This window comes from Lygodium microphyllum, chromosome 1, assembly GCF_053477565.2.
Source record: "Lygodium microphyllum isolate KBCC chromosome 1, Lygodium_microphyllum_v1.1.10, whole genome shotgun sequence".
NCBI classification, from domain to species: domain Eukaryota; kingdom Viridiplantae; phylum Streptophyta; class Polypodiopsida; order Schizaeales; family Lygodiaceae; genus Lygodium; species Lygodium microphyllum.
This window is the reverse complement of record NC_141135.1, coordinates 58,773,095-58,794,963: the sequence shown is the minus strand read 5'-3', so window position 1 is coordinate 58,794,963 and position 21,869 is coordinate 58,773,095. Positions and strand designations below refer to the sequence as shown.

General features: G+C 43.6%; 1 protein-coding gene across 10 annotated transcripts in view; it reads left to right on the top strand.

Moving 5' to 3' along the window:
- The window catches only part of LOC148041156 (uncharacterized), a 109,103-nt gene that overhangs the window by 9,262 nt on the left and 77,972 nt on the right, over nucleotides 1–21,869 (top strand). The window lies entirely within an intron of this gene.

Here is a 21,869-nt window from a genome sequence, read left to right as displayed (position 1 = left end):
CTTGTGCATCTCCTTGAATATTGCAAATCCGATGTGTCCAAACCTTTCATGCCAAAGCTTACTTGTGCCCACTCTAGCGGTGGCTGTAAGAGCAAGCTCATACAGGTTGTTCATTCTTTCTCCTTTGCCAATAACTTTGCTAGCACTGTTGAGAATTTCTGCACGTGTCTTCTTGAACCTCACTTCAAGACCAAGATTAGTTATGGCAGCAAATGATAACAGATTTCTCCTAATTTCGGGAACATACAACACTTTTAAAAGTTTTTTGGCTTCACCATTTGCAGCAACAAAAGAAATAGTGCTTTTGCCTGCAACATGACATTTTGCATCATTTTCAACCGTCACAGTGATGGATTTTTGTAGAGGCTGCATAGAATTGTATAGACCTTTCTTATTGGTCATGTGACAGGAGGTCTCACTATCCAACACCCATGAGTTAGTGGTAGATTCTTCTTGCATTGAGGAGCACACTTCCTCAATGGTTGCCATGAATAACTCCAACTCTGCTTTAGGCGTATTGACTGTCTCTTCCCCTTTACTTTTAAGGGTACCATTCTTTTCACTTGCCTTCTTGACATGACAATTTGCGATTGCATGTCCTTTCTTTTTGTAGTAGAAGCACTCTCCTTGAAACTTCTTCTTACCCCCCTTCTCTTTTTTGTCACCATAATTTTTGGTGGAGGAATCACCTTTGCCTTTTGCATTGGCAGAGAATGCAACATCTCCATTGTTTCTTTCTTCTTGGGCTTTCAGCCTCAACTCCTCCTCCATCAATAATACACAAAACTCCTCAAAAGTCAAAGCTCGAGGTCTTACCTAAGTATTAAGGGCAGTTACTAGTCCATCAAACTTTTGTGGACAAATTTGAAGACACTTCCTCGCTAGCTCCTCGTTAGTCTTTTGTATCCTAGCACCCAGCCATCGGGTTGCGTAGATTCTTAATCCGAGTGATGAATGTTTCAGTCGTCTCTCCTTTAGCAAACTTCTCCGTTGCTAGTTGATTCTCCAAGTTTTGAATCTTTGTTTGGTTTCGCGTTTCATACTGACTCCTCAGTACATTCCAAGCCTCTGATGCTTTGGTTGTATGCTGAATCAAAGTCAAAACATTATTAGAATAGCTTGTAACTAAGGCACACAATGCATTTGCATTCCGTCATTTCCAAGCTTGTAGAATATCTGCATTTGGAGGAATCATTACACTAGAATTTGATGGGTCGGAAGTAGGGTGTGGTTTTGCGTCAGTCCCTAGCACAGTCTCCAAAAGCTCATAAGAATCAAGGATAGTTGTAATTTTGAACGTTCACAAGGTGTAGTTTGTACCATCTAACTTGCCTTCGCTGAAGGTTGGTGGACGAAACCTTAGTGTTTGAATAGCTGGTACAACAGCACCACCTCGTGCACCGCTTCATGATGCGCCAGAATCGCTTTCGGAAGATGACATCGTTTCTCTTTGTTGTTGAAGCCTTTGCCTCTTGCACACTCTTCGATCCCTAGAGTTCCTTGGGCTCTGATACGATGTAAAAATTACACGGCGCAATGAATAGAATCTGAGAAAGAGATAGAGAGTACACAACAGATAAGAGGAGAATAACACCCGTGCACTTCCAATGTGAAGCTTAGATGGCGATTTAGATGGAAGATAGGTGAAGAGGTTAAGGTTAGTTGGAACAACTCTGATTGGGTGAAAGATAGATGATTGATGGCTGTGAAGGGGTTTAGCTCCTGCGAAGGGGGTCATGATGGATGACCTTCCATATGCACCTGTGTTTGCTGACCTTCCATGTGCCCATGTGTCTGTTGCTTCCATTTGCACCTCCACTAGTTGGCTAGGGAATATTCCCCTTGCTGTTGGTTAGGGCCCTTGATAACTCCCTTACCCCACAACTCAATGCAATGTGCCTTGAGTTGCTACCAGCTTAACTACTCCGTCTAACCCAAAGATTAGATCCACAACGGTTACCTTTTTGCCATCTGGTCACATAGACCTCATCTGACATACAAGTCAGGACTCAACCAATAGCTGGGCTCACATATGGCTTCTCCTTATAATGGGGGCCTTATAACTTTGAGCACCATGGATCATTGGTGGCACCTTATGAGGGTGGGGCATTGAGCATATCTAACAGGTATGAGTGTACTGCTACCTTCTTCCTTCAAAGAAGGAGTTTGACCATCACTATTGGAATGTGGATATGTTTAGGGTCAATCGGAGGAGCTGAAATTGGGTCTAAATGTGGAGATGATTCCTTTTCACTTCTTGTTTCCTTTAAAGAAGAAGGTGACTCACGAGTACATGATAGGGATTTATAATTTAAGCTAGTGATGAGGGTGGTATAGTGTGTAGGAGGGGGATTCCCCACACAATAGGACCAGAGGATAGAGTAATGCACTTGTAGGTGTGTGTAAGGCACAGTGTTAAAGGTTGTCATTCCTGCTAGCGATGTACTAGTTGATATACCTTTGAGTATCTAGTAATGGCCTAAAACCTTGATGTGTATCAAAGACAATGTATGCTAAGATAGGATAACCTATTGTAGGTCTAAAGTAAGGATCTATATTGAAAGAAGAGGAATCTAAATGTGAAGTGAATGTGGGAGGGGAGCGTGGAAAATGTGAAGGTGAATGGGAAGCACTAAAGTAAGGATCTAAATGTGAAGGTGAATGGGAAGCACTAAACTCAAAAACAAAAGATGAAGGATTACCTTGTGGAACATATCTGAACATAGATTTTTCTTCAAAATCATACTGGTACCAATTTGGGTCTCCATGGTGACTTATAGTTGGATCCGGCATAATAGGAGCAATATAGACAAAATCAAACTCACACAAACATGGATTGTACGAACTTGCCATTGGGCTTGATTGTGAAGAGTTTGAACTTTCGGTTGTGCCCCAAGTAGATAGTCTTTCCTCAACTAAAAGGTCACCAGTCTTGTCAATGGAGTGCTCCAATTGAGATGTACCTTGTGAAGGAGTATGAGACAAAGAAAAGCTAGGCCATTGTGAATGATTTCTAAAAGAAAAGTTAGTAGATGGAGTGTTGTCCTCAAATCAAGATCATAATACCTCCCTAGGGCTTCCATTGAAGAAGTAGCTTGAGAAAGCATGAAAGGATTTGAAGATGGAGTTGTTTGAGCCATCCTGAATCAATGACGTGTTGTTTATGTATCTCGCACAAAACCAAGCTCCCTATGATAGCTACAGGATACTCTTTAGAAGAGCATTGGCTTAGATACCATGTGAAGATATGCTAGGGTTTGCATGGAGAAAACACAGAAGGTATGAACACAACTGAAATACAATAACTTAGATAGTAACCCAATAAACACAAACCCTAAATGCAAAACAGAAAGTGCAAAATGCAAAACCCGAAATCACGAACACAAACAAAGAAGAAAGAGAACTGTGAAGTGACTAAATCAATATTGTAAATGGATGAGAGAATGTATAGAATGCTCAAGTGCAGAGTTGTCCAACAGCTGGTGGCTCTCATGGGAGCAGATTGAGGGAGGTGTTGATGTATGTCGTCCACCAGAGATGGATCTCGACAGGAGTAACCACTGAATGTAGTAGAGGTTGATGAAGAAAAATGCTGAAAACACAAAAATGACTTGCTGTAGATGCAAATGCAAATCAGGCCAATGCTGGAAATGGAAGGCCAGTAGGCTTGAAACCAAAGCGTAGCGGTCTTTGGGGTTGGAACTGGTAAATGCAGCAATGTAACCCTCTAAAGATGATGGCAGCTGATTAGTGCTAGTAGTGGGAGGCTTGGTGACCGCCATAGACCATGTAGTAGTAGTTGTTGGGGGTTGGACAACTAGTGGAAGAGGGTTGATGATTGAAACCTGCAAGACAAGGATGGATGGAATGGTGGGCAGCTTGTTTGTTTATAGATATAGAAGGATTCTTCCAAATTAGGGTTTTGCTTATGGGACATAGCAACTCTCTAGGACCACGCACCATTCATCCTTCCTCAAAATTGGCCCGATTTTCAGCCTCTGTTGCTTGTGTAGTCCCAGTTGTCTATGTTTTTGATTTTTTGCATTATTTTAATGTTGACAATTGCATTTAATGCCTTGTTTTCTGCATTTTGACGTGCAGCTGCTGCATTCTCAGCATTTAGTGCTTCTGTAGACTAGGAGACTATGTTTTCAGCTGTTCACCCTAATAGTAGCTTTTTGCATCTGACAAACAATGCCTTGCATTAGCACATATTACCAAAGACGGATCTCATTGGGTAATTTAGGCATTTTATAGTGGTCATTTTAGTGATTATTTAGGCATTTATTGCTGGCCGACCAGCTGCCATATTTGGCATATTTTGGGCCTCTTTATTCAGTGGCTCTTCCTCCTCTCTTGCAGTCATCATCATTCTTCAAGTGGTCTTCTTGTTGGAGAGAGGAGCTAGTGCCGGTGCCCACACAGCCAGTGACTGTTGTATGTGTCATTCTCGTGTTTGGTATATGGATTTCATTTCCCGAGCACATCTTTGAGTTCTATTGCTTTGCAGTGTTCTTTTGTTCTTTTGTTTTCTTTTTCTTCTGTCTTGTGTTCAAGAGTTTATTTCAACAATTGTCTATGCTTCCATTGCTGCACCACTTGTGACATGGTATTAGATTGTAGGATCTCGGTTCTCACTGCGATTTTTCTGCTGATTACAGGTCTTTCTTCCTCGTGCTGATCAGGCCTAGGTTTTTCAAACTAGCAACTATTGGGAATAAAGGGCCAACGTGCCTTTTATATGTGCATGGGTGTGAATACACCATTAGCACATTTGTACTTTCATATATATCTATCTAAAACCTAAAGAGGTACAGAACAAAAAATTGTACCCAAGAACATCATGCATCTCTCTCTTTGACTCTCACTCTCTACTCTTGCTCATGTTTTGCTCTCTACTTGACAATTTCATCACAGGGCATTGCATCGCCACTGCGCATTGCTCGTTTCAAACTGGTTTTAGAGCTGTGGCTAAGGTGTTTGCGCTTCTCGACGTCTGTGCAAGTCAGCTCGTCATTGTTCTTTCATTGGACAGATAGGCGACAACTCATGCAGTTAGGCGCAAGTCAACATGCCACGTTTTCAGTCAGGCGACGGTTCTAGGTTGCATGTAGGTCAAAATCGTCATTTCTTGGTTAGACGCAGTCACGCTCATGTCACGCACTTTAGGCGCAGGTCAAAACGTCGTTTTTCAGGTCACAAGCAGGTCACGCAAGCAGGCGATGGGCTGGCGGCTGTAAACGGGGTAGATTCATCACTTTTCTTTTGCAAAATTTTTTAATTTTTTCAAAGGTTCCTTGCAAGCAAGCCCTTTGCTCACTGACCGGTGTTCGTGCGTGTAAGCACAATTCAGAATTTTGGGCAGATTTGTGCAAAAAATTTGGGGATTTGTCCAGATTTGATGCGAGCAAGACACAATAGTGATATTTGTCTCAGAAATTGCAGGAATTTGTGACATTTTGCCTCTGACATTTGGGGCTTTTCATGTACATGCAAGAATTGGGCTGAAATTTACCCAATTTCTCGATATTGATGCACATTGGACCCCTTGCAATTTGGGGCTTTTGTTGTTTGGGCGAAATTTGTGTCCCATTTGGTCATTTTATGTACATGCGGGTTTAATTCCATGCAATTTGGACACCTGGCACTTGGAAAAAATTGGGGGTTTCGCTGAAATTGCTCTATTTTGGCAAAATTGGCCTATTCTATGCATGTCAAAGATAGTGCAGATGTATGGTTGATGCTTTGAGCACAAAAATTTTGGGGCTTTTGACCGTGTGTGTCAAATTTTGTGCCCATGTGTGCATGTACAACAAAAATTGCAGCTAAAATTTGGGACTTCTCATGTAATGTGATGTACTTGTCCATGGAACAGCTGTAATCAGTTGTGGAGTGTTGTAGCACAAGGTTTAGTGCTTCTGAAAATTTATTTGCAGATCTGAAATTTCTGTTTTTTATGTGGTTATTTATTGCTGCTTGGTACTTGTTTGTACCTTGGTCACTTGTGTGACAGTTTGGGCCTGCATTTGCTGAATTTTTTGGTTATATTTGGGCTGAAAATCATGGCTGGCGGTAGTGACAGGAGTCATCTCATCTCATGCACTTTAAGAAGCTTGAAGGAGCACATAACTTTGCACTCTGGCAAAAACAGTGCTATAATATCCTGTTGCAGAAGAAGCAGGCAAGGCCAATTAAGACCAAAGGGGCAAAGCCCGCAGATTTGGAACAGGAAGACTGGGATGAGTTAAATGAGCTTGCATGCTCAACCATCGAGCTATCGATTTCTGATGCCTTGCTGTTTAACATTGAAGGTTTGGATTCTACCTATGCTATTTGGACTCAACTGGAAGAATTGTATGCCCAGAAGAGTGTCGCAAGCAAAGTTTACTGGGTGGAAAAGCTTATGGATTTGCGTATGAAAGAGGATACAACAATGTCTACTCACTTGAGTGAGTTTGACTCCATTTTTAGCCAGCTGGTTGCCTTAAAGTTCATGATTGATGAAGAATTTAAGGCTACATTCTTGCTTTGCACTCTGCCAAAGAGTTGGGACACATTCAGGACTGCTATGAGCAATTCTAATGCGATGCTTTTGTATGTTGATATAGAGAGTGCTCTATTAATGGAAGAAATGAATCGGCAAAACAATGCATTCAGTAAGTCTTCCAGGGCTTTGCATACTAGGGGTAGATCACAGCAGAAAGTCAAATCTAATAGCAAGGAATGCAGTAAATCATGTGGTAAGGATGTTGAATGCCATCATTGTGGCAAGAAGGGTCACTTTAAACATGACTGCTACAAATGGAAGAAAGAGAAAGGAAAGGGCAAGAAGACAAATGATAGCAAGGAAGAGAAGAAAAAGAGTCAACCTAAGAAGAGCAGTGTCAAAATTGAAGAGGTGAATGTAGTCACTCATGATAGTGACAGTGGGAATGACGTACTCTTTGTCTCTTCACACTTTAGTACACATGCTTTACTTGCAGATACAGATGATGACATGCACACTTGGATTCTAGATTTAGGTGCTTTGTTTTATGTCACCCCTCATCGTGAGTGGTTTTCTGACTATATAGGGGGTTGACATAGTGTTGTCCATCTTGGGAAAAACTATGCATGTGACATTGCAGGTATTGGCAGTGTGTAGTTGCAGTTTCAACATGGTTATGACAGCTGTTCACTTGATTAATCGGTCACCGAACAGGTCTTTGGGCGGGAGGGGGGATCCCTCAGGAAGCGTGGTTAGGCAAGCCACCTTCATATGCTCCCTTGAAAGTGTTTGGCTGCGAGGCTTTTGTGCACTTTCGTAAAGAAGAACGCATCAAACTTGAGCCAAAGTTTTGTAAATGCATTTTTTTAGGATATGGTGACGAGGATGAAATGGGGTATAGATTATGGGATCCTGAGAAAAGGAAAATAGTACGCAGCAATGATGTTATCTTTTGGGAAAATCGCATGCATAAACAGCCCAAAAAGACTGAGGAGGTTTGTAGGATTGTATGAAAGAAATACCTTTTGGGCAGCAAAATGTGCCCGCTGTGCAATAGCAAATACCTGTTGTAAATGAATTTGTAAATGCAGAAAATAATGCTGGAAATGATAATACAGCCATCGCTTATAATGATGAGCCACTGGATGTGCAGGAATAGCTAGGACAACAAGCTGTTAATATTGATTTACAGGTTGAAATGCGAGGACAACAAGCTGAAAATGGAAATTTGTAGGCTCAATAGCCAACAAACAATGATCATTGGGTTAGGAGATCGTCTAGGGCTACTGGATAACATGATAGATTCGCTCCTGATGTAAACAATGTGGCTGATTATGTCATGTTGACAGACTGTGGTGAACTGTCTTGCTTCAAGGAAGCAATGGATAGACAGGACAGCAAGAAATGGTATAAAGCCATGTTGTCAGAGATGGAATCTCTTGAGAAAAATGGCACTTGGGATTTGGTGCAGTTGCCTAAAGGGCAGAAAATCCTTCCATGCAAATGGGTTTACAAGATGAAGGTCACTTTTGGTTTCTCGCCAAAGTATAAAGCAAGATTGATTGCGAAGGGGTACAAGCAGGAACATGGAATCGACTTTGATGAGATCTTCTCTCCTGTAGTCAAGATGACTACATTGAGAACCATTTTGGGCTTGGTCGCAACTGATGATATGGAGCTTATACAGATGGATGTAAAGATTCCATTCTTACATGGTGATCTGCATGAAGGCATATATACGTAGCAGCCTGAAGGGTTTGTGGCAAAAGGGAAAGAGAAGATGGTATGTAAACTCAAAAGGAGTTTGTATGGGTTGAAACAAGCACCAAGAGAATGGTATCATAAGTTTGATACATTTATGCAATCTCAAGGTTTTCATAGAAGTCAAGTGGATTACTACTTGTACACTAAGAAGGCAACAGATGGCAGCTTGATTATCTTGGTTCTATATGTTGATGACATGTTGATTGCTGGCAGGGATACTCATGCCGTGGACTCATTGAAGCAAAGTCTTAATGGCAGCTTTGACATGAAGGATCTTGGTGATGCAAATCACATTTTTGGCATGCGAATACTCAGAGATAGGTCAAAAGGATTACTCTATCTATCTCAGCAAGAGTATATCTCAAAGGTTTTGCAACATTTCAATATGGAGGGGGGAAAACAATTGGGGTTCCATTGCCTCCATATGTGAAACTCAGTGCAGAGAACAGTCCTACATTTGATGATGGAAAGGCTGAAATGGCCAAGATGCCATATGCTTCAGTTATTGGAAATTTGATGCATGCTATGGTTGCTACACATTCTGACATTGCCTTTGCAATGGGAGTGGTTAGTAGATACATGACAAACCTTAGTAAAAAGCATTGGGAAGTAGTGAAAGGTATTATGAGATACCTCAAATGCACAAAGGATTTGTGCATTTGCTTTGGAAAGCAGAAGGCATTTGTCGTTGGCTTTACGGATGCAGACTATGTTGGTCATGCGGATTGCAAAAAGTCCACTTCTGGGTATGTGTTTACCTTCATAGGAGGAGCAGTCTCTTGGATCTCCAGGCTACAAAAGTGTGTTTCATTGTCTACTACAGAGGCAGAGTATGTGACTGCCACTGAGGCATGCAAGGAGGCTTTATGGCTTTCACGTCTTGTGGGAGAGCTTGGCATTACAAAGTTACTTGTTCTCCATTGTGATAGTCAGAGTGCTACCATGCTAGCACGGAATCTGGTCTTTCACGCAAAGACGAATCACATATAGGTGAAGTATCACTTCATTAGAGATGTACTTGACAGCAAGAGCATTGAGCTTGTCAAAGTGCATATAAATGATAATCTTGCAGATCTTCTTACGAAGGGTCTTCTAGCAGAGTGGTTTGCTCATTGCTGACAGATGATGGGAGTTGGATAGGTATATGTATTTCAGCTTTATACATACCTAGACTTAGCTGATTCTTTTCTTCTCTTAAGGCACATTGCCTTTAGGTGGGAGGTTGTTGGGAATAAAGGGCCATCGTGCCTTTTATACGTGCACGGGTGTGAACACATCCTTAGCACATTTGTACTTTCATATATATCTATCTAAAATCTAAAGAGGTACACAACAAAAAATTGTATCCAAGAACATCGTGCATCTCTCTCTCTCCGACTCTCACTCTCTACTCTTGCTCATGCTTTGCTCTCTACTTGACATTTTCATCGTAAGACATTGCATCACCACTGTGCATTGCTCACTTTAGCAACTTGTGTTTTCAGCCCGCGCCTGGATTTCAGCCTGCAACCGTTAGTTTGCTGCATTAAATGCTCTGTCAAACTGCGTTTTTGGTTTTTCTGTCCTTAACCGTGGCTGGGCAACTGCTTGTACAGGCCGTTTTTGCTGTTTTTGGCAATTTTTGAATGGTTTTTCTTCATTTTGCAGCCATTTGCTTTTGTTTTTTATCAGATTTTTGGTTACACTGCATGTGAACTCTCGTTTTGTGAGATCTTTGCTATTGGTTTGGTTGTATTCCCTCTCTGTATACCCTCTATCCTTTATACTTCTTCTTCTCTCTAGATGCCTCCTTCGTGCACTTCTGCAGATGATAAGTTACATGGACCTGACTATCTTACATGGGGTGATGTGATGAAAGCTTGGTTTGCATAGAAGCGGATTTGGTACATTGTATATGGAGCTATACCTTGGCCTCAACATCCTTTTCCTCTTCTTGATGATTTTGATGAGAACAACCATGAGGAAGCTGTGCTTACATGGGATTCAAACGATGCATATGCGTATTTTGTACTGCTTTGGTGTATTTCTAAAGAAGTTCTACCAGTGGTTACCTCTTGTAGGACATAACCAGAAATATGGTCGAAACTTAAGATGTTGTATGAGGTGCCTTTCCCCACGTGTGTTGTGACTTTTTATGGATAGCTTCAACATATGAAGTTTCAGTCCAAGGACACCATTCAATCATTTTTGTTCCGTGTTACACAGGTACAGGACCAGCTTCGACACATGCAGTTTGCCCTTCCAAAGATACATCTAGTGGGTACAGTACTCTACAAGCTCCCTCCGGAGTTTGATGGAGTATTGAATGCTTTGAGGGTGTAGACATCCTCTACACCTGTAAGCTTTACATATATGTCCTCGATGTTGCTGAAGCATGAGATATCTTTGCGTTTAGAGGGGAGGCTTTGTAACCAGCCTTCCTTCTTGGAATGGGTGGTGATAACCTGATTTTAGAGTTAATTACAACAATAAATAAATGCACATAAAATGAAATACACACTTTATCATAACATTCTTGGATAGTAGACTCCCTTTTGGCCCCAAAACTGGCGCCCCTTGCGGTATTTCTTTATCTCTCATTCAATTGGAAGGAGTACAACTTGAGATTCTTCAATCTCCTCCTGCTAACCAATTGCTCTTGCTGTCATAAATGACCAGTAAGCCTTTTGGGTCATTTGCCCCTTGATTCACCCAGGACTTCTTCTTCAATTTGACCCTTGGCTGGCCAAATGCTGCCCCAAATCAATTCGGGATGGGCTAGCTCTTGAAATCCCGTGATAATCTTCAATTATCAGCTGCTGATTTTAATCCCTTGAGCCTTCAATCTCTGGCATGGATCCCAAGGTGGCTGCTAAACCCTAATTTTTGCTGTAAATTAGGGTTTACTGCAGAAATTACAGATCAACCCACCAAAAATGGCTGAAATCTCCTTCAAATGGCTAAGAATTGCTGAGAATGGCTAAGCACAGGCTGAAGGAGATGAGAGAATGCTGTAGAGAGAGAAAATTTTGAGATTTGTCATGAAGAACTGATCAAAATCAGTTGTTGCCTTGCTGTACCAGCCCCAAATGGATGCACCAACAACAATAGGAGCATTAGAGACTGTGATCTTCAGGAGGAAGTGCATCAGCAGCAATTGCCAGCTTCCCAAGGTCAAGAATATGCAATCTCCATCACCAAAATGGTCTCCAATGGTTGGGAAATGGCCCCAAAAACTGGCAGCAACAATGCATCACCTCTTCCCAACAGCTCCAAAATGAAAAAACGAGATTTCCCTCTCCCTTCAGCCCTATTTAGCCTTTCCCCCACTTGCATGGGAAAGTTTTGCCAAGTGGCAACTTTCTTAATCCATTTTCAGCAATTTCCAGCCATTTAATTAGTTTTCAAAATTAATTAATTATGAAAATTAATTCAGCCCTTAATCCATGCCCAAAAAATTGACCTTGCCCATCCAAACATTAATTGGCTAGGCCATTTGCAACCCAAAGTGGTCCCATGCATTAATTGACCCTTGGACAAGCATTAATCCATTAATTAATACCTAGTCTCTAGTGTCACCACTGACACTTAATGGCCAATTAATGGTCCTAGGGGCAAACTGATACCAAAATTCACCTAGAATCTAACAAGTGTAACTTGTTACAACTTTTGCCTTTGACACCCATCTTTTTCACAGGGTCCTTGGGCCTTCAACTATAAAAAAGTAGCTTGCATCTCATATGTGCAACACATGTGCATCTTTTAATTGCACATTTGATTAATCCTTTAATCAAATGTCAATTAAACATATGGAAAGCATCAAATTTTCACGTCCTTGTGACAGGCTCTCATCTCATTATGACGGATCGAGTGAGGGCTTTACAGCTTCAGAGAGGGGTGCCAGGAAGAAGAAGTCGAAGGCCCAGTGTTATCATTGTGGTAAGAAGGGTCACTTGTGGAAGGACTGCAAGGAGTTAGCAACCTCAGGGAAGAAGAAGAAGCAGGGTGCAGACTCCTCCAACGAGTCATGCTCTTCCTTAGACTTCGATTCCGATCCTTTAGCGAAGGTAAAGTTTGCTGCACAGAAGGGATCCACTTCTTTAGACTGCGCGAAGGGCTTGATAGCCCCTTCCTCAGTTGCTTTCTAGTCCAAGTGATGTAGTCATCCGTCAAAACTCTCCGGTGCTGGAGAGGAAGTGTGAGAGGGTGGTGAGATGGGGCAACTATGTCTCATCTATATAGGTATACAGGTGTATAGGTTTTTGAGAGGGACGTTTTTGATGCATCGATTGAAGTTTGGCAGGTTTAAATCGTGGAGCTAGGATTAACATCCAGGTTCATGATGGGTTGTTTATTAGACAGAGAGAAGGTTTGGTTCCTAGTCTTGAGCTTTGTGAGGGGACACTTTGGCAGTCTTGGCCAAAGGCGAGGAATCCATGGTCACATATTTTTAGAGGCATTTTTGACAGGATAGTCTTGTATGCTATTGCGAGACATTGTTGATAGACATTGAGATTTGTTATGACTCTTCTCTATTTTTAGGAGCTAGTACGATCAAACCCAGGTTCTCTTGCAGGCACCTTGGTGGTGGCTTGATCACCCACTACTTGGGTATCCATGGTTCTACTCTGGTAGTTCTTTGTTGTATATGATTATCATTGTATCATTGTATTGTACTAGATCACCCATGATCTGAGAGAGCATGTTAGGAGTCTAGTCAGCTCATGTGTGAGTCTGGGCTATGCTTGATATTATTGGGTAATTTAGGCATTTTATAGTGGTCATTTTAATGATTATTTAGGCACTTATTGCTGGCTGACCAGCTGCCATAATTTGGCATATTTTGGGCCTATTTATTCAGTGGCTCCTCCTTCTCTCTCGTAGTCATCATCATTCTTCAGGTGATCTACCTGTTAGAGAGAGGAGCTAATGCCGGTGCCCACACAACCAATGACTCACTGTTGTATGCGTCATTCTCGTGTTTGGTATATGGATTCCATTTCCTGAGCACATCTCTAAGTTCTCTTTCTTTGCAGTGTTCTTTTGTTCTTTTGTTTTCTTTCTCTTTTGTCTTGTGTTCAATATTTTATTTCAGCACTTGTTTATGCTTCCATTGCTACATCACTTTTGACAATGCTTTCTCTCTATTTCTCTTCCTTTTCTAATTGTCCTCTCCAAATGGCACCTCTTTTTGCTGTTCTATTGATGATAAACTTTATGGCCTTGACTATATCACATGGAGTGTAGAAGCATGGTTTGTGTAGAAGCGATTGTGGTATGTGGATCTTGGAGCTATTGAGCGGCACCAACCTCTCATTTCTCTTCTAGATGATTGGGATCCTATCAACCATGAGGAAGCTGTGTTTATATGGGTTTTTCATGATGCCCTTGTGCATTATGCTTTTCTTTTATCTATCTCCAAAGAGGTTCTGGCAGCGGTCACCTCTTGTAGGATAGCTTTAATGGTATGGGAGAAGCTTTACATATTATATGAGGCTCCCTTGACCATGCATATAGGTATACTTTATGGATAGCTCTAGCAAATGAAGTTTGAGACCAAGGATATTATGTAGTTATTCTTACTTTACGTTACAAAGGTATAGGATCAGCTTCGGCACATGTAGTCCATGCTTTCGTAGGCTCATCTAGTTGGGAATGTGCTCTATAAGCTCCGTTCGGAGTTTGATGAAGTAGCCAATGCTTTGCGAGCCGAGACATCATTGACACCAGTGCGCTTTATACATATGTTCTTAATGTTGCTTGAGTATTAGGCATCTTTGTGATTACAAGGGAGGCTTCCATCTAAATATGGTGGCCTTAATGAGGTATTTGCAGCTTCAGAGAGAGGTGAGGAAGAAGAAGTCAAAGGCCCAATGTTATGAATGTGGTAAGGGACATGTGGATAAGGATCATAAGGAGTTAGCGGCTCCAAGAAAGAAAAAGGAGGAGAAGAAGAAGAAGCGGAATATAGACTTCTTTGATGAGTTATCCTTCTCCTCTGACTTTGATTTGGATCCTCTGGCCAAGGTGAAGGCCAAGGCATGGAAGGGTCATTCTCTTCAGATCGAGGGAAGGGGCTGGCTGCTCCTCCTTTTGTTGCTTTCTAGTGCATGTGATGTAGTTATCCCTCATGACTGTCTAGTGCCAAAGAGGGAGTGCGAGAGGGTGGTGAGATGGGGCAGATGAGCCTCATCTATATAGACATGTAGATGCATAGGATCTAGAGAGGGGTTTCCGTGACGCATTGATTGAACCTTGGTAGGTTTTCAAATCGTGGAGTTGGCTTTGACATCCAGGTTCTTGACGGGCTGTTACTTGATAGAGAGTGGGATTTGAGCTCACATGAGGGGATACATTGGTAGTTTGGCCAAAGGCGGAGAATCCATGGTCATTTATGCTTAGAGACATTGGTAACAAGATGGTCACATGTGCTATTGCAAGGCATTGTTTGACAAACAGAGAGAGATGTAATTATTTTTCTCTAATTTTAGGTTTTGGCACGATTGGCATCGATATCATGTTCTCTTCCAGGCACCTTGGTGGTGGCTTGCTCACCCACTGCTTGGGTATCCATTGTCCTATTTTGGTAAATTGGTGGTCTTTGTTGTATGGACTGTAAGTCATGATCATTGGCCGACTTGTTTATTTGATGGTATTATTTTATACCTATATATTTATGGCTCCCTCCTCCTTAGTTAGTATCATCATCCACATGTGGATTCTCAATGCAAGTCCTATTGGAGAGAGGGAGCTAGTGCCAGTGCCCACATAGCTAGTAACTCACTATTGTATGCAACTCTCTTGTGTTTGGTATACGATTCCATTTTCCACGCATATCTCTGAGTTCTCCCTTTGCAAGTGTTCTTTTGCTTTCTCTTTTCTCTTGTGTTATGCAGTCTATTACAGCAATATTCTACGCTTCCATCACTACATCAACTCTTAACAATAACTACAATAGATTCACATGGGATTACCCTTTGAAGTTGGAGTGGAATGTGTTTATGTACATCAAGTAGTCTTTGTCTATGCCTAAGCATGAGACATGTTGTACTCTTGATACAATACAGACAAGTTGTATGCCCAAAGAGTTGCATGTATTTATGACTGAAAAGACATTAAGCATCAATGCACAATGCCTTATACTCATGTACATCAAGTAGTCTTTGTCTATGCCTAAGAATGAGATAGGTCGTACTCTTGATACAGTACATACAAGCTGTAGTATGCCCAAAGAGTTTCATTTATTCATGACTGAAAATACATTAAGCATCAATGCACAATGCCTTATACTCCACACTAAAATGGAATAGTTGGTGGAAAATTAGAACTCTTATGGAGATGATATGATGCATGGTAAGGTATCTACCAAGGCTATGTAAATAGTTTTGCATTGCATGGTTTTGGATGCTTGGCTTATGCTCTTCTGCTTGAAAAGCAATGCACAAAGTTGGATGGTAAGGCCATGAAGTCCATTTTGTTGGGTTCTACCTTTGGAAGTAAAGGGTATAGACTCTGTAATCTTGCTACAAAACAAGTAATTATTGGTAGGGATGTAGTCCTGCGGAAAATGTAGTTCCATGTGGGAAAGACTCGAATACCTGTGCACAACATGTCAGAGTGCAGCAATGCGGAAGCGTGGGACCAAGACTGAGAGAGAGAGTGAACGCAGAGAGAAGAGAGAGAGAGAGAAAGAGACAGTGGACGATGAAGATCTGCTGTATAAAGTGTGCTGTATACAAAGATATGCAGATATGTACACGGGCGCAGTGCGTGGGACTGCGTGTCTCCACCTCGACGATGCAACCTGCTGTTCACCTCGAAGTCCGCTGCAGTTTGCACGATCTCCAGCCTGAAATCTGCAAAAAAAAGTGTAAAAGACTGTGCAGAATATCGGCTATAAATAGCCAGCCAGAATGCGCCCAGAAAAGCAGGTCGGATGCAGCCGACTGGTACAGTATAGTCGGACTGCCACGTGGCTGTCTGACTGGTCAGTCTGACCAGGCTGCCACGTGGCGCCTGTACGGCCGGCCAGGACCTAATCTCGCTAACACCCCCTCTCAGAGCCTGGACGGGGCAAAAGTGTGAGGGATCTGGCATGTCTCCGAAGTAGAGCCTGGGGAAGCGCCTTCGTAAACAAATCTGCAAGATTGTCCTCCGTCTTGCAGTACTCCACAGCGATGGGGTCTCATCTAGAAGCTTCTCTCTGATGAAGTGGTACTGGATCTCTATGTGCTTCGTCCGGGCATGGAAAACAGGATTCCATGCCAAGGCAATGCAACTCTCATTGTCGCATTGCAGCAAAGTAGGACGAGTCTGGGGGCAGCCAAGCTCCTCCAACAATCTCCGAAGCCACACAGCCTAACATGTGGTGGAAGACGCAGCCCGATACTCCGCCTCAGTAGACGAAAGGGCTACCGTGGGCTGCTTCTTGCTACTCCACGAGATAACACCTGCACCCAAGGTAAAACAGTAGCCTGTAGTAGACCGCCCGTGGTCCACATTGCCAGCCCAATCCGAGCCGCTCCAACTTGCAAGTACAAGATCTGAACCACCTGTGCCTACGGGATAATGAATCCCTAAGTCAGATGTCCCCCTCAAATACCGAAGTATCCTTTGGGCAGCCTACCAATGCACCGTCTGAGGTTCACTCATGAACCCCGCCAAGAGACCAACAGCAAAACAAAGATCAACACGAGTTTTGAGGAGCCAAATCAATGATCCAATCAACTGACGATGGCAGGAAGCATCCGCCAAGGGAGACTCTGAATGTGAAGTGGCCTTCTAGTTCGGATCCATAGGAGTATAAATGGTCCGACAATCCTCCATCGCAAAAGAAACCAAGAGCTCCTATATATATCTCTGCTGAGAGATGAAAATCCCCCTCTGAGACTGAGAAATGGAGTAGACCCAAGTCCGTCATCTCGAACGCCTAATGTAAAGCTGCCTTCGTCTCTTTGACCTTTTGTGCATGATCACCTGTGACAATTAAATCGTCAACATACAACACAAAAAGCACACAACCAGCCTCGGAAGTGTGTACATAAAGCTGCGGATCGGCCTTGGAGTGCCGATATCCCAACTGTGATTGAAGGAACGAATCAATCTTCTCGTTCCATGCACGCGGAGCCTGCTTGAGGCCATACAAGGCCTTCTTCAACCTGTAGACTTGCCCATTTGAAGATCCAAATCCAGGAGGCTGCTCGACATAGATTTCCTTATTCAAGTCACCATTGAGGAAGGCCGACTTCACATCCAATTGGTAGACAAGCCATCTCCTATGGCCAGCCAAGGCAAGAACAGCTCGAATAGTCGCCATATGAGCAGTGGGGGCAAAAGTGTCACGACAATCAATCCCTGGGCGCTGTGCAAAACCTTTAGCAACAACGTGAGCCTTGTGCTTGTCCAAAGAACCATCGCTAAGGTACTTGGTCTTAAAGACCCATTTGACGCCAATCACCTTCTTATGCGAGGGGCGAGGCACGAGATACCAAGTGCCATTCCTCTCAATAGCCTCCAACTCGGCTTCCATAGCTTTCTTCCATGGTGCGGACTGTAAAGCCTCCTTCGCGGAGGTGGGCTCTTGATCCTGCATAACACGGGTCATCAAACAATAGTTAGAGCAAACAAGCTCCGTAGAATGTGCCTGGTGCCTCTGTGACCGCCGCGGACCATCCTGCGGTCCCCACTCCTCAGGGACCCCCTCGATCCCTGAATCGCGGAGTGTGTCACGGGCCCAACGAGGAGGAGGCCGGACCTCTCCTCGTCTCTCTCCATCAGCTGAAGACTCTGGGATATCCACTGGTGGTAACTCCTCGAGGGTGACCGATGGAACAATAGACTCTGTATTGGAAACAGAATCGGAATCAAAAGGCGCTGGCTCCAAAGGAACTGTCTCGGGAGCCCAACTCTCCCCTGGATCTCCAAGAACGGGATGCTCCTCACCCGCTGCTATGGCCGGAACCTCCAAGAACCGCACATCTGGACTGGTGTACACATCCCGCTTGACGGGATCATACAAACGATAGCCTTGGGTCTGAGAGCTGTAGCCAACAAACACCTGTCTTTGGAAAGCCGCTTCAAATTTATCACGATGAGTCTTGGGAATGTGAACATAAGCATCACACCCAAAAACCCCAAACCGAGCATGCCATAGCTCTGACTGTGTCTGAGAGGTAAGAAGAAGAGTAGGGAGAGTGGTAGAAGACGTCAATTTGTAGATGCCGTTCTCCTCATATCCTGATGAGAGAACCTTCCTTGATCCACGATCAAGGACTCGCACCGAATCACTGTCAAACTCCACCAAAAGTCCAAGTGAACAAATCTTATGAACCGAAAGTAGATGATACCCTAAACCTGGCACATGCAAGACCTCTGAGGTATGAGTACCACCACGTCCATCTGGAATAAGCTGCATCTCACCCCGTTCTGCAATAGACACCGAAGAGCTATCTCCGATGAGAATCTGCCCACGCGAAGGTCACAACTGGGCAACACCAACTGATGAAGGAGTCATGTGCCGAGAGGCACCACTGTCAACGATCCACTCTCGAGCCTGGGGAGTTGTCATCGCAGCGTCAGAAGCCTGCGGTGTAGAGTCCTCAATGACTGCTAGATGAAGAAACACAGCTGATGAGGGTGCAGCCACCGCTCCAGAATCCTTCGTGTCCTTCTTGTTGGTGTCCTTCTTGTCTTTGTCGGGACAATCCTTCTTCCAATGGCCGGTCTTTCCACAAATATGGCATGTGCATTCTTTTTCCTTGTCCTTCTTTGACTTGTTGTCCTCCTTCTTTTGGTCCTTGCCCTTCTTCTGAGAGGCTTGACCTGTCAAGGCTTCCGACTTGGAAGCATGCTGTCCCTTCAATTGTTCCTCTTGGTCCAAGACCATAGGAACCAGCTCTTCCCACCGAAGAGTAGACTCACGCCCCAAGGCAATAAGGGCGGAGTAGAAAGCACCGAATCGTGGCGGCAACTGGGACAAGAGTGTGATCGCCATGTCTTCGGAGGAAATCGGCTTCCCCGCATTCTGAACCTGCATCTGAAGCTGTCTAAGCTTGTTGATGTGCTCCTGCAACGAAGAAGACTTGTTCACGGACAAGGTCCGCATCTGCACCTCCAAAGAAACCTGCTTCATAAGGGTCATCCGGTTATACATCTGGTCAAGCTCCAGCCATATCTCCTGAGCCACCGTCAAGTGCTTGATGTGGGCTATCACGGCTGTAGTAGAAGACATAAAAAGAAAAAAAACGAATCCGGGCATTCAGTTTGTCCCAATGAGATTGAGCCTTGGCCAACTCCGCACGAGCATCGGAAGAGAGTTTGGACTCATCTCTCACCGAGGGCCGATCGATCTCCTCCTGTACAAGCTCCACCAAATCGTAAGACTCAAGAATGGTCAATATCATCACGCGCCAGATGCGGTAATTGTCGCCATCGAGCTTTTGATCTATGGGAAGAGCCGGTAAGACAGGCACCTTCCGATCCATGATCGTCTGGAACTCCAAGTCAATCTCTGTAGACATATTCACCTGTAATGCCTGCACAAACACAAAAGCAGCCCCCTCTGACTGTGAAAACGCAGCTTGCTAGGGCTCTTTCTTCCGCGTCCCGAACCTTCTTCACTCGCCGGAGGCGATGAAAAAGTGAAACCTGCACTTGAAAGCTGAAAATACAGCCTTCCTCCTCTTCAAACAGCAGCAAACAGCAGCAAATCCACCAATTGGTCTCCTTTCCCGCGCGCCCACGCTCACTTCAGCCTTGTTCCGATGCGCAGCCCTCCCGCTCGCCCTCGAACGCTGGAAACGCAGCCTTGTGTCGCGATGGAATCTCCTCTTCAGGTAGGTTCTTCACTCAGTCAGCCCTTCTTCACTGCTCTGATACCATGTCAGAGTGCAGCGATGCGGAAGCGTGGGACCAAGACTGAGAGAGAGAGTGAACGCAGAGAGAAGAGAGAAAGAGAAAGAGACAGTGGACGATGAAGATCTGCTGTATAAAGTGTGATGTATACAAAGATATGTAGATATGTACACGGGCGCAGTGCGCAGGACTACGTGTCTCCACCTCGACGATGCAACCTGCTGTTCACCTCGAAGTCTGCTATAGTCTGCACGATCTCCAGCCTGAAATCTGCAAACAGAAGTGTAAAAGACTGTGCAGAATATCGGCTATAAATAGCCAGCCAGAATGCGCCCAGAAAAGCAGGTCAGCTGCATTTAATGCCTGGTACAGTACAGTCGGACTGCCACGTGGCTGTCCGACTGGTCAGTCCGACCAGGCTGCCACGTGGCGCCTGTACGGCCGGCCAGGACCTGATCTCGCTAACACAACAGTCATGTTCAACTGCATTGGCAACCTTTTCTCTTCTATATCTTGCTTGATCTTCATCACTACTACCCTTGCCACATATCGCTATTCTTTCATGGGGGATCCTAGTATCTATTATTTGCCTTAAGGAAAAATAATCGTAGGACCCATTCACTTGGGCTACCCAAAAGAAGATATCCACAGCATCTGTGTGTCTTGTAGGCTCTTAGTCAGGCCTATTAACTCCACAAAACAGCCCAAAAAATAATTATTTATGAAAAAGGGCATTTATTTGGATAGCATGATGATTGCCCCAAAACCCCCTATATAAGGACGTATTGCCACTTGCGAGTTTCATTTATTGTCCCTCATCATTATCTTCATTATAGGGGATTTTTGGGCATTTCTCCTACTATGCACAAATAGGGCTTTTAACATAAATCATGCTTTTTGGGATTTTTTAGAGGAGTAAAATTAGGTATTAATGCATGTCAATTTGATATGAATCCAAGTCTCAATGATGGTTGGCCAACACACCTTTGCCTCGATCTTTGAGACATGGAGATTCAAGGCCTTTTGTATCCTTTTCATTTCTATGCACCCCCTACGTCCTAATACTTGATTGGGCCATCCTAGTCCCACATGGGGCTATCACAATTCTGGATGGCATCTTGGCTATCTTTTTGTATGTTTGAGAATTTGAGGGGGACTGCTTTTCCAGCCTTTCTAAAGGATTCTTTTGTACGTTTTTTTTTGAGGATTTACTAGATGCAAGAGCTTCCCCTGCTTGTATGTTCTCGTGTTGAACATGATGGAGGATTCTAATTCCAGGCTCAGTTGTTACTAGATCTAGAGTTCGATCTCCTAGTATCAGTAGGAAGTTTCTTCAGGATTGGGTTGACATGGGACATCTGACCACATTATTTGAGAGCATGTTGCATACCCTCTCTTCTTCTAGGCTCCTCTTTCGAGCACCTTCTATCAGATATATTCTCATTGAGCTATCTTCTCATTTGGAGAGCCATATTCCGCTTTTGAGAGGAGGTTTTGTGTTTTGCCCTCATACACTCTTATACATTTCCTTTTCTATCTTTTCCTCAGCACATTTGGGTTCTCATTTTGCTTCCTCAAACTGCTGTTGAGAGGGGGTGTTAGGAGTTTGTGTGGCTCCATTTTGGATTACACCCATATTTTGGGCCAGGCACCTTTTAGGAATGGATCAGTTTTATGTCTGCTCACTCGTGACTTGTCTCAATCCAATTTTGTCCCACTTTTGTCCTATTTATAGGACATCCATCTCTCACACATTCATACCACACATTCCACTATTTATTCATTG